The 12,923-nt window shown below is 41.5% G+C and overlaps 1 protein-coding gene across 1 annotated transcript in view; it reads left to right on the top strand.

Moving 5' to 3' along the window:
• Positions 1–580: 580 nt before the first annotated feature.
• prickle1b (prickle homolog 1b) overlaps positions 581–12,923 on the top strand; it is a 29,626-nt gene continuing 17,283 nt past the window's right edge. The window contains exon 1 of the mRNA XM_028570428.1: positions 581–785. The gene's annotated coding sequence lies outside the window, so the exon portion shown is untranslated. The remainder of the gene's footprint in view (positions 786–12,923) is intronic.

Raw genomic sequence — 12,923 nt, forward strand, 5'->3', positions numbered from 1 at the left:
TGGTTTCATATATCGGGCAAGGCTTGGTATAACATATGTACGGTACATAATACCTCCACACGACACGTGAAATGTTGGTTTAGAGTTTCAGGGGGCTACTGTGTGGTACATACATGCCATAGATACATCTGATGTAATAGTAAATCTAGGATTTTGTTTAAGGTTGTTGTGACTCTTGGATACAGTCCATCCAATCAAGCATTCCTTGTAAAATTCTTGTGTGTAATTTATGAAGAGGAGCTGAACCCAGAGGACATTGTATTACATCATTGCTGCCTATGGGCACTTGAAGTGTCTCTATGGTAGTAACTAATGAGATTACAATGACCGTATCATGCTTCAACACATTATAATGAGAACCTAGTCTTTCTGAAGAAATTTACTTGATATATGCTTCCAAAACATATCCATAAAGCCATGGTTGGGATGTTTACAGTATGCTGTGTGCCTGTAAGTGAGAGGGAGGCGTGTGTGTGCTGAGAAGGGAAAGAGGCTTGGCTTCATGTTTAAGCCAATAGGCGCAGAGCAGCGCTAATGTAATTTCTCGACGCTTTAACTTGGTGCCAGAGCTGCGCAGCGCGCAACCCTTGCTGAGCGTCCTTCTCTCTCCCTCTCTTTCCATGATCATGCATTGAAAGACTACACCTATTGAGTTGATTTAGGACTCGAAACGGTAGGAGTTGTGTTTGTTGAATGCAGTCAGCCCGGATGCCTCCAGTGTCGTGATTTTATTCTGATAAACGGAATATTCAAACCCGAACCCGGACCAAGTTGTTGTTTCTGAGGTGAGTGTCAAGTTATGGCTAATAACTATTCATATAGGTATTACTTTGTAAATGTTGCAATCTTGCTGTTTAAGTGCACCTAGTTGAGTGTGAATGTAGAATTATTTGTGAGCATACACAAATGTGCAAGTCAAGTCTTAGAAATCCTCATGTAGCAACACAATTTATGGGATGGAAATGATTTGTCTCCCCATTACTTCGTGGTCAGACGCACCAAAGCGAGAAGAAAAGAGTTAGTTGAGGCTCTGTAGCACATTTTCCCTGAAGGAGGAGAGAACTGAGAGAAGTGAGTCTGGGGAGATTTTAGCTTGGAAAGTGTTTGTGCGTAAAGACGCACTTAATGGAGGGTTGCATTTTTGTTTCCAGATGTGTGGACTCAGCTGTTGCTTGTCACTCAGGTGGTCTCTGTCTACTTTTTTCAGTGTCTTCACGAGCCTTTTCATGCAGCTCTTCAGAATCACATCAGTGTTCACACACCACATCCCAAATCCACAGAAACATTACAAAGGGAAGCCAAACATCACGTTAGCCAAACTCAACAACTGACCAAGGAAAGCGTTTACAAATCTCCAAATCATACTTCAGACTTAAATCTATTTTTTAACAGGTGTAACAATTTTGGAGTGTTAACCTTAGTCTATTTAAGTAGGCCTACAATGGAACTGATTCTCTCCATGTGATTTCAGTCTTGCACTGAGATACTGACTTGTGTCTCAAATTGCATAAAAGTGTATTTAAAGAGCATAAAAAACTATATAAATACTGAATATGAGTCTTATGATAGAATGTCTTTTCAGTGATGTGTGATCTGTTTGGAAGCCAGTGGTGGCACCTAGTGGTGGGTGAGATCTGTAAAGATGCTGCAGTGAGAGCAGTAGGCCTTTGGATCTCCTGAGTCTTAAAACTTGAAGAAAGCATGTTTTAATTACTTCATTCAATTTAAAATGTTTATATTTGGGATATTTTGAAGTAGTCCCTTGCAGTGCTCAGTCCTGTATTGTTTCCATGCAGGCTTGGTCGCTGTAATTGAATGACAAGCTGCTGCTGTGTGGTTCACTGATCCAAGATGAGAGAGCAGCCGAGGATCAGGTGACTGAGGTGTATTCCCCCTCTGTGGGAGGCCAGTCAGCCAGACTATGCTACACTTTGCTGGGGGTATACACTCTGCAATACTAAGCCTTTGTTAATCAGTATGTATCTGTGTGCGTCCTTGTCTGTGTGTGGTACTGGGTGCACAGCATCTGCACGGCTATTACTTTGAAAGCTTGTGTGCACACATGCATGTGTGTGTTTCTGTGTGTGTGTGTGTGTGTGTGTGTGTGTGTGTGTGTGTGTGTGCAAGAGAGGGAGGAGAGAGAGAGAGAGAGAGAGAGAGAGAGAGAGAGAGAGAGATGGGTGTTTGGACCCAGGAGTTAAGCTGCTGTTAATTGGTCAGCCATTGAAGCACATGGAAGAGTCAAGTCAGGTAGTAGCTGAGATGATCGGTATGCTTGGCTTGACTACTGCTTGCTATGGGACATAACATTGATTCTAGGATTTTAATGGATCCTGAACAGCGTCTTTTGTTTCTTTATATTTCATTTAATGATTGTATCATCCACAGTAAACTGTGTGCAGCAGTATAATTAGTTTAAAGAAATAGTTTTTGGGGAAATACATTTATTGTCTTTCATGTTTATGAACTAAATGTGTAGCTCTAGCCAGCAGCTGGTTAGCTTAGCTTGACTACTGGAAAAGGGGAAACAGCTAGCCTGGGTCTGTTTAATGGTTTCCAAGCTCACTAATTACATTTTGTTCATTTAATCTATACAAGTCTGGAATCTTGTCATTACCCAGCCAAGAAATACTTGTTTTTATACTTCTGTTTTAGTACGAGCTAAACGAGATATGACTTGTTAGTCAGTGAGATTTAGTGGTGCTGGTAGGCAGATTTAGTTAGCTTTCGATGGAGCCAGGCTAGCTAGTTAAGCTAAGCTAAGCTAAGCTAAGCTAGCTGCTGGCTGTAGCTTCATATTTACCATACAGACATGAGAGCAATATATCAATCTTCTTGTCTAACTCTGGTCAAGAAAGCGAATAAGAGTACTTCCCACAAGTCAACATAAGTAGAGGCGTTTCTGTCCTTCATGGTGAAGTTTGGTAGAGGATTTTTGCTAGCTAAACAAATGAGAGCCGGGGTGAAAAGGTTGATTTTGTTTAAACATGTCAGAGCGAGGAGAGGAAGAAAATGCTTTGGCTGAGGAGGATGTGATTCAGAGGGGAGGATGTGAAGCAGTTCTTGAGAATACGACCTTTGAGATTTCAATGAAAGACAGAGTATGACTGGACATTTACCGTCATACAATTATGAGCCTAGCGTTGGCAGTGGATGTGGACGGATCATGAATGCATCCTTGACTTTTTGGTTGCATTGCTTTTTTGAGGCCCCTGCTGACTTCTTGTTTATGGACAATTTTCTAAATTGACAGACTCATTTTCAGAGCAATGTCTCTCGATTAGAGTCTTCATCCGACACAGTTCTTCATTTTCTCATATGCAACCCAGATTCTCATTCTCCAGTGGGGTTTGAGTGCCAGATAGGAAATCCAGCCTGGAGATTGTTTTGATATTGTTGGACAGTCTCCTGGAAAACCTTTTTGCTCAGCAACCATGGGTGTTCTGGATTTAGAGGCATTGGCTCCTGGGCTGAAACACCTCATCTGATCACAGCAGTAAAGCTGTTTGAAGAGCTCAAGATGTGCCAGGGTACACCTTTTTGTTTCAGTTTGAAGCTGAAGAGAATTAATCCAAAAGGAGATTGTCACCACTGCAAATGTTCTACCAAAGCAAGTTCCTTCCCGAGACCATTTTGCAGAGCCAACGTTGCTGCATCTGGAACTTAGTGCCGCCTAAGACAATTGTCATTGGTTTAAAGAAATGCAAACAAGCCAGAGCAGTTTTTTTCACCTATCCCAGAATGTATCTCTGGTGTAGACCTTACTCCACAGCGGTGTGGAGACTAGCTGCTGGCTGACTCTGGTTCAGGGGGGTCATGCAGCATTCACAGATTTCTTGTGTCCCAGTGTTTGAGTTGGAGCACAGATTGGCATTAGATTAAATAAATTGTATCAATAAGAAACATAAACATGAATGTGATGTGTATGTGTGTGTGTGTGTGTGTATGTGTGTGTGTGTGTGTGTGTGTCCATAAAAAAGACCTCCATCTATTAGTAAGTCAACACTGTTCTGTCTGTGCACCTCTGTCAGCCTAATACCTCAGACCAACATGCGAACACACAGGCAAGATTGTGCTGTCATACTGGAATTAATCGAGTGTGGGGTTGGGTAAATCGTTCCAAACCTCAGAAAACACACTCTCTCTTACACACACACACACACACACACACACACACACACACACACACACACACACACACACACACACACACACGCACGCTTGCCAAGCAACTATCCCCTGTAGTTGTGTGTGACGTGCCAAACACTGAAGGACCAATCACTGAACAGGAGAAACAGTGAACAATCAAAAACAGACCTTTCTTGGAAGGACAGAGATTAAACAAGTCTTAATGCGATATTCTGAGTGTTGCATGGGAACCACCCAGTTATACCAGTTATCAGCAGCATTATCACTGGTGCAGTGAAAGATTGCATACAAATAGTGCTGGGAAAAACCTTGATCAAGTAAAAATGCCAAACATTCCCTGGTCACAGCGTTTATTCACATTTTATAGACTCAACGATTAATCAAGAGATCCATTGCAAATGCAAATAAATTAGTTGCAGCCCAACATGCCTTTTTACGTGTGACGGAAATGTCTGTTCGGGTTCAGTTTCTGTCAGGTTGTTCATGTTTGAAGTAAATATTGCACTCTAAATGGTGAAAGAGAAGCTAATATTGTGTATGTATATCGGGCTACAGTAGCTATAAATCATGGCTGTGCTGAAGGAGGTGAAGGGTGCGGTGTGTAAATGTGTGGTTGGGGGGACTGGGATGGCTGTCCTTGATATACAAGCACTAATCGTGATCCTTGTGCTCATCTAGTGGTTACAGACCAAACCCTTCAGGCCGCATTGGCTCCACAGGCCTGCTATTATGGTCAGCTTGTGGGGAGGAAAAGTAATCCAGGGCTGAGAAGAATATCAGACACTGAGTAATGGACTCTGAGAGGGAGTTGCACTGTGTTAAAACTTGCAGCGGAGCTGAAATAAAGTTGCCCGCAGCACTTGCTAAGCAATGCAACACTAAGGTGTTGTCCTGACTCGTGCCTGTGAGTGAGAGTCGATTTGGCACCAACTTAATTACCTATACACACAGCTCTATTTGATGATGATTAAAGCCACTCACACACACACACACACACACACACACACACACAGATACACACACCTGCCCAGACACTGCCAGTCGCCAGTCACAGTGGTTATGGAGACATTAAAGGTGATGATTATTAGATGATAATAATTAAAAGGCTTTAAAGCTCGAGTAAAAAGAAAACAGTATAGATAGAAGCACAGTCTCATATAGGAAGATGAGATTGCGGCGCAACAACCACGTAATTATTCCTCGTCAAATGACCACCCTGAGGCAGAACACAAATGATAGCTTCCAGTTTTGTTTTTGATTGGGAGAAAACATAAAAGGTCTCCATAACACATTCTGTTTTGTTTGGTGCTACATCACTCATACAATATTGCTGTTGTGATGTGAAAACCTCCTGATTCCTATTTTGGAGATCATGTTTCACAGTTTGATGTTTGGTGGTTTCATCTTTTCATATCAGATGAAGGGCCACCCGTTCTAAATCCATCTGATAATGTTAAAAATGTATCACCACAAGACCAAAGACAATCCCGCTGTTGTTAGTGAAAAGCTGACACTTTGGAGCTAAATGGTTTTTATGTAACAGTGATGTTGTGAGCTGAGTAAGTATGATCAAAACATGGTCTTGTTCCATCAAAACAGTTTAACTTGAAACTGTTTGCATTATTCAAAGAATATATTTTGAAAAATGTCTTAAAATGTAAGTGACACACTCACTCTTTTTGGCATGACAATACATATATATTATGGATAATAGATGCAGAAAGCCATTTTTGAAGCATCATTGGCTAAAAATAGCTGTAGGCTACTGAAAGGACAGAACCAGCTCAAAAACAACATAAACATAATTGTTCATAAATATGGAGCCAACAGGAAAATCTTTTATACGTGATTCCGGGATTAAATTCTGGGTCTGTGAATCAGGAAAACATGACTTGGCTCCTGCCTTCCCTCGTTAAATTGGTCTCATGTGTTGGACAGTGTGTTCCTGAGGTGAATGTCTCAGCTCAGGTCTAATCAGGGACAGTCTGCTCTTTTCTTCCTCTTACCACCTCTCTTCCAATAGGCATGAAGCTTCAGATGGCACAGGATGTTCTCATGAGTATAGCTCACGTTTTTTTCCAGGGACTAATTATTGTCAGTCTGCTTCAATAAACAGAAGCAGATTAGGTAGAGAACATTTTTTAAGCTTTGTGACAAATGTAAGTTACACAATTTCAGGCAGACATCCACGCTGAAGTAAACCTTCGGCTTTTGGGTGGTCGCCTGTCTCTGCGGAAGTCTCTGGGGACATGCCCTATCTGTCACTTTATCTCCATCTTGCCTCACACCATCCCAAAGGAATACCAGCCTTTTAATTCACCCAAAGGGGAAAGGCTCCATCCAATCTGATGCCACTCAGAGTCAGGAAATGGCCTGTTGTGATAACTACTGTGTAAGTGAGGGTGGGGGAAATTACGGGATTCAAATTTGCCACATTGTGCTTTTGCTTGAGTCTTGCTTTCAGTACAAAATGGTCATAAAAGCTGCTTTAAATAATATTATTTTAAATAATATTGATGAAATTACCATGTGTAATGTAAAAGGGGTCAATCTTGGTGACAAACCCAATAAAAGATTGCAACGACTGTAGCTACTCAACTCTACGGAGCGTTTTGACGTCTTTGAGCTCTTTGTTTTGGTTTTCTGGCTCGCAACTTTATTATTTTGGTTCACTCTCACCACTCTCATAGTCTGCAGGCAGCTGTTTTCAGCAAAACAAAGCTATAAAAACTCACTGTACGCACCAAACTAGCTGAAGATCATAGTAAAGCATTTGGCAGCTAACAAGCTAAATATATTCCTCAGGAGATGGTGAAGACCAAAAACAAAGCTAAAAGCAGAGCGAATATTGAACAGATGGCCAAAAGCTAATGTGGCTCTGTATCATGTATCAAATGGGCCACTGTATGCTAACATGTTCATCATATTCATATTCATCTATCACTAACTTAAAAGGTAATAATACATCAGTGTTGTGTTCACAGCTTCTTTCCGTTGCCCTCCGGGTTGCCAAAAATCAGTTACTTCAGGTTTCGAATTAAATTTGTGTATGCACAAACCATGCCAGATATTTTAGATGGTACATACACCTCAAAGGGAAGCCTGCAATTTCTTATAAGAGGTACCCTGCCTTCTTATATAACATCTCCTCCCATTAACTAGCCCCCAACTGCCTTTGTGCTCTGTGGCAAGTAATCAAACACAAGTGTACCCTTCAGCGAGGACAATTTCATCTCCAAGAGAGGGAGAATGTAACAGATATTTACCCATAGTGGTTAGCTGATGAAAGCTCGGGGCTTTCCAAATGTTCGTCGCTAAACCAATACAAACAGTTATTTGACAGTCTGGGTTTCAGTGCTGTAAGATCCATCCGTTCCTTTTTTTCCTGAGAAAGAGTGCTCAAATTGCCACTTGCATTAATGAGGTAATAAATTAATGTATTTTGTGTTTACACTAATGACCTCAAAAACCAGACAGTAAACTGGGTGCTAATGCGTTCATTATCTCTAACCAGCCACCCCTGAAATCCAACATGTGCGGGCTTGTTTATGTGTGTGCACATGTATGCATCCGTGCTCATTTGCTTATTTCCATATATTTTTATTTAATCAATTATTTACATACATCTGTTAATGTGTGTGGCTGAGTGTGTGAACAGGTTCACTTCAGAGAAAGCTCTCAAGAATGCCCCTCAGGGCCTTTCCGACATCTGGTTGCGGATGGACAGCTTATATCTCCAAGTAATATGTCCAGTTAAGCCCCTGGGAGCAGCTGCTGTGAACATCATTACAGCCCTCCTCTGGCTTTGCTTGGAACTTCACTGAAACCTTATCGTTTGGTTTAGAGGGGTACAAATATGTTGTATATCCTTTTATACTACTTCCTCCCTGGTCCATCTGTTGCAGATTAGTCTTCAGTGTGTGTTTAGAGAGCTGAGCCTGTCGCTGAGCGGGACAGATAGTAAACCCAGAAGGTTTTAGTCAGAACTGTCAGGTAGGTCTGAATTAACAGAGAGGCCAACTGAGGATATGGGTGGCTGAGAGGAAAGACAAGGGGGGAGGTTGGAGGAGAGAGAGACAGCTAGAGGGTAAGACAGGCTCCAAAATGACACAGCGAGCCCACCAAACGGTTTGTCTGTTTACCCATGAACCTCAGGCACGCTACTCGAGGGTCCGTGTGGAATGCCAACAGCGGCTGCCAGGCCAACTTCAACCACAGTCCCCAGGACGGGGGAGGGGGGAGGGGCAAAAACCCCGCAAAATGGCCAGTCTACACACGCTACTTTCCCTGTGATACTGAGTTTATTTAAGCACAGAGCTCAAAGTGACCTTCATATAACACATAGCCTCGATATCTGTCGACCTCGTGGCATCCAAACCCGCCACCAAAATGTTACCGTGCTGAGCTAAGCTGGTGTCACTCAGCTGTTTTGTTATCTCTGTCTTTTCTATCGCTGGCTCAGTAACCCAAATAAAGCTAAACAAAAAGCGCCTTGGGAATCCGCTATTGGAACTAAAGGCTATATGGTTTCACACACACACACACACACACACACACACACACACACACACACACCCTTCTCTGACACTATGCTGCCTTGAGAACTGTGCCAGCCCATGTAGGCGAAACTGCAGCCCGAGTGTGACAAAGTGCCTGGGGCTGCAAACTTGGTCAAACCCGCCGTTCCCAGCTCTTGTTGTGCTTCCGATGCTAAATTATGGGAAAGTGAGGGTACTCTGGTTGTGTAATACACAGCCGGTTTGTTTGTGTGTGTGTGTGTGTGTGTGTGTGTGTGTGTGTGTGTGTGTGTGTTGTCTGTTCCGCTTGACTGATGTGCCATCCCTTTAGGGTCCTGTCATTAAGCCTCTGTGTACACAACCCCAATCCCTGGCCTACATCTATCTCTTATGCTAAATTCATGCGGGATTCGCATACACACACCACACACACACACAGCTTTCCCATACTAAATGTGATGCAACGCTGCTGCTTGTCTTGCATGATATGTCATCAGATGTAGCTGTTTTTACATTAGCTTCTCTCTCTTCTTTTTTTTTATGGATTTGTTTTTCACAAGCAATGCTTCCATCTAGTTTGAGTGGCACAGCTCATTAAAAGCCCTGTTTCTTTTGGCTGAAGTGTGACACACTGTAAATCAGTTAGATGGGTACCTAGATAGACTTGATGGACGGACCACACGTAATGACAATAACAATGCTGCATTATTCTTAGTTAATTCAAAGTATCGTGGAGGCCAGTTAAAAGTTTATTTCTGGTAAGTGCAGCTGGAGTGTTTTTTCCTTTTAACAAGAACAAGAGAAACTGGTTTCTTATCTTTGATTGTAGTCTGTTGGCCTTACATCTGTGGTGTAATAACAGTTTGTGAGTTTTTCTTTAAAGAACAGCTGGAATATTTCACTGCTATAGTTTGTGGGCTTTACATCAGTGTTCCAATCATGAACCCTGTGCTTTTCTTACCATTCAAGTGAAGCAAAACTGCAGTTATACGTACATGTTTTCTGTCAACAAGAACAAGACAGTCTGGTTCTTGACATTTTTCATTTCTATCATCAGTCCATAGCTCACCACTGTTCCAGGTATAAATATCTGCCTGTTCTTGCTCTTGTGTACTTTGTATGCGAGGCAATGTGATCGCAGCAGCCTGGGATTTAATTAAGACGCTTCAAACACACACACTCCTTTCACAGTGGTGGTTACAGTGACCTCTGGCTTTTGTTTAAAGAAAGAATGCATCACTTAACAATATCAAATTAGCGTTGGATGGGATGCACAAGACATGACACAAGTCACACACACACAAGTCACACGCACGCACGCACGCACGCACGCACGCACACACGCACGCACGCACGCACGCACGCACACACACACACACACACTACTGTAACAGGTTCCTATTGTTTCCTAATAGGTATTACAGTTTTGTGATGGTGTTCTCTCTTATTTCATGCAGATTCCTGGTATTATAAAGGATTGTCACGCTGTGGCAGTTGAGAGTGATTCTATTTAACGTAGCTGCCTATTTTAAATCCCTTCATCATTGAGAGCAACCGACAGAAGGAAAATCGGACTATGAGTGCATATCTTTGAAAAACATGACCGGCTATTCTAAGAGCTTAGTTTACATTATTTTGAAATGCAGAGAAATATATTTCATCATCTATTATCATCAGTTGTTTTTCCACAGTGGATACTGCATATAACCCAGGAGGACACATATTTTAGCCTACAGGGACCATCTAGGACTTGCATTCAGTCAGATTCAGGTAATGACTTGTTTTATGTTGTTTAAGTGAGGTAGACCCTGCCAACTCATGAAAACTAATAATAATAATAATGAATAACTTACCTCTAGACATTAATGGGAGAAGCCTCAGTACTGTTTTTGACAACCCTATTTAGCCCTGAAATAGCATAATTCCATAACATACTCTAATCAGCCTGTGAGTAGTGAAGGGATTTACAGAAAATCCACTCGAACGTCAGAATAATTGGCTACATATGCAAGGATATAGGCAGAACAAAAAGCACAATAAAGATTGAGAGAAACATTCAAGGCTGAACAGTAGCTGTATTGAAGCAGCGATTATTTTTATTTGGCAACCATTTTTTGCAAAATGCGATACTTATTATTTTGGAAGAGAATGAATAGATTTAATAGCCTCTGTTGGATCTGGTGACTAAAGTTAGCTCGAATTTCCAACCCCAAATAGAGCTGGGAAATATATCGATATTATATTGATATCGTGATATGAGACTAGATATCGTCTTAGATTTTGGATATCGTAATATCGTAATATGGCATAAGTGTTGTCTTTTCCTGGTTTTAAAGGCTGCATTACAGTAAAGTGATGTCATTTTCTGAACTTACCAGACTGTTGTAACTGTTCTATTATTTGCCTTTACCCTCTTAGTCATTATATCCACATTACTGAAGATTATTTATCAAAAATCTGATTGTGTACATATTTTGTGAAAGCACTAATAGTCAACACTACAATATCGTTGCGGTATCAATATGGAGGTATTTGGTCAACAATATTGTGATATTTGATTTTTTCCATATCTCCCAGCCCTAACCCCAAAGCAGATAGCTTTATTGATCTTGTGAGAGATCATAAACACTCATCCATGTGCAAAGGTTTCTTGTCTAGTCAAGGAGTTCACATGTAAACGAAGGGTAAGTTAAAGATAGAAGCTGAAAATGTGTTTAGTATGGTAGTATCTAGTACAGCTAAATCCCATTACGTTAAGCAGAGCAGAGATGGTGTTTTGGTTAAAATCTGTCAATTCTACAGGAATGTTTAACCTCTCTGCCACACTCCATCCCTGATGTCTCAATAAAGAAAGATGTAAAACAAGACTACAGGCATGCTAGCGGCTCTGTGAGGTTGCAATGCTAACATCAGCATGCTAACATGCTCACAATGTTAACATGCTGATGTTTAGCATGTTCACCACCATAGTATAGCGCTTTACTATGCTAACATTTGCTCATTAGGACGAAGCACAGCTGATGCTCATGGGAATGTCATTAGTTTTGCAGGTATTTGGTCAAAAGCAAAAGTATTAGGCACATTTAAATTTTGACCTGATGGTGGTGCTAGATGGAAAGTTATAAGCTTATTAAAATAATTGCTATATATGAGTAGTTACAGGAATGTCTGTGCCCAGTTTTGGGGTAATACACCCAACAGTTGTTGAGCCACAACATCTCATGGTGGCAATAGAGGAAGAGTCATGGATCACCAAAATCATCATCTGCGCATCAAAAATGTCAGTACAAATTTGAATGGCAATCCATCCAATAGATGTTGAGATATTTTAGTGTGGGCCAAAGTGGTGGATCAACCCACCAACCAACACTGCCATCACCTAAATAGATGGCCTGCTCTGCATTTTACTTGTAAAGTAGAGTTGTGAACAAGAGGAATCCTAAGTGAAGTTTCCTAACCCATTCACTATAGCTCCCATCACAGTTAGTTGACAATTTCCTGCATTTTACAGCACTTTTATAGCTGCTCCTCTTGTCCCAGAGGTGTGCCGCTAACACCCTGCAGTGGTCAACAAATCTCAGCAGAGGGTTTTATTACTAGAAACTTAAATCACACTCTGGCCCGGGAGTGTCAAGGAATATTAACACCAAACTGGCGAGACCACTAAGCAGCACTTCCACCGACCTGATATGCAGCAGCGAGTCGACCTGGTGGGCCTTGTTAGCGAGGGCTAAAGATCCATTTCCTGGTGTGAAAGGCTGCTGAGAGGCGTCTGTCGGCGTGAATGGGGCTGAATGGGGGCATCATAATGGAAGTGGATTGGCGGTCTTTTTGTGAAGCGGATATGTGTGTGAGCTGGTTTGTCAGCCGTTGTGCATATGGCCTTTGTTAGTAGAACATTGCTGATTCAAATCAGTTGTGGGTGCATTCAGGATACAGGTGTCTTTGTTTTGTAAAGCTACTTGTAGAAATATTTGTCTTGTGGTTGTTGCTGTAGATATTAACAACAAATGAGTTCATATGACACAGGGCCATACAGACGACTAAAAATGTAAAATATACTTGGATCATATGCAGTCACAGAGGAATCTTCTTTAGAAAAGAAGTTTCACTTTCAGAGTTTAAAATGCTCCAATGGTGATATGTGTGTCTGGGCTTGTCAGTTTCGGTTCAGCAGTATTACCTCTTGTGTAAGGAACTTTTTCAATATTTTTCTTGCAACTAACACAATGAGTGAGTATTTGAGGAGACAACAGT

This window comes from Perca flavescens, chromosome 23 (genome assembly GCF_004354835.1).
Source record: "Perca flavescens isolate YP-PL-M2 chromosome 23, PFLA_1.0, whole genome shotgun sequence".
Classification (NCBI taxonomy): domain Eukaryota; kingdom Metazoa; phylum Chordata; class Actinopteri; order Perciformes; family Percidae; genus Perca; species Perca flavescens.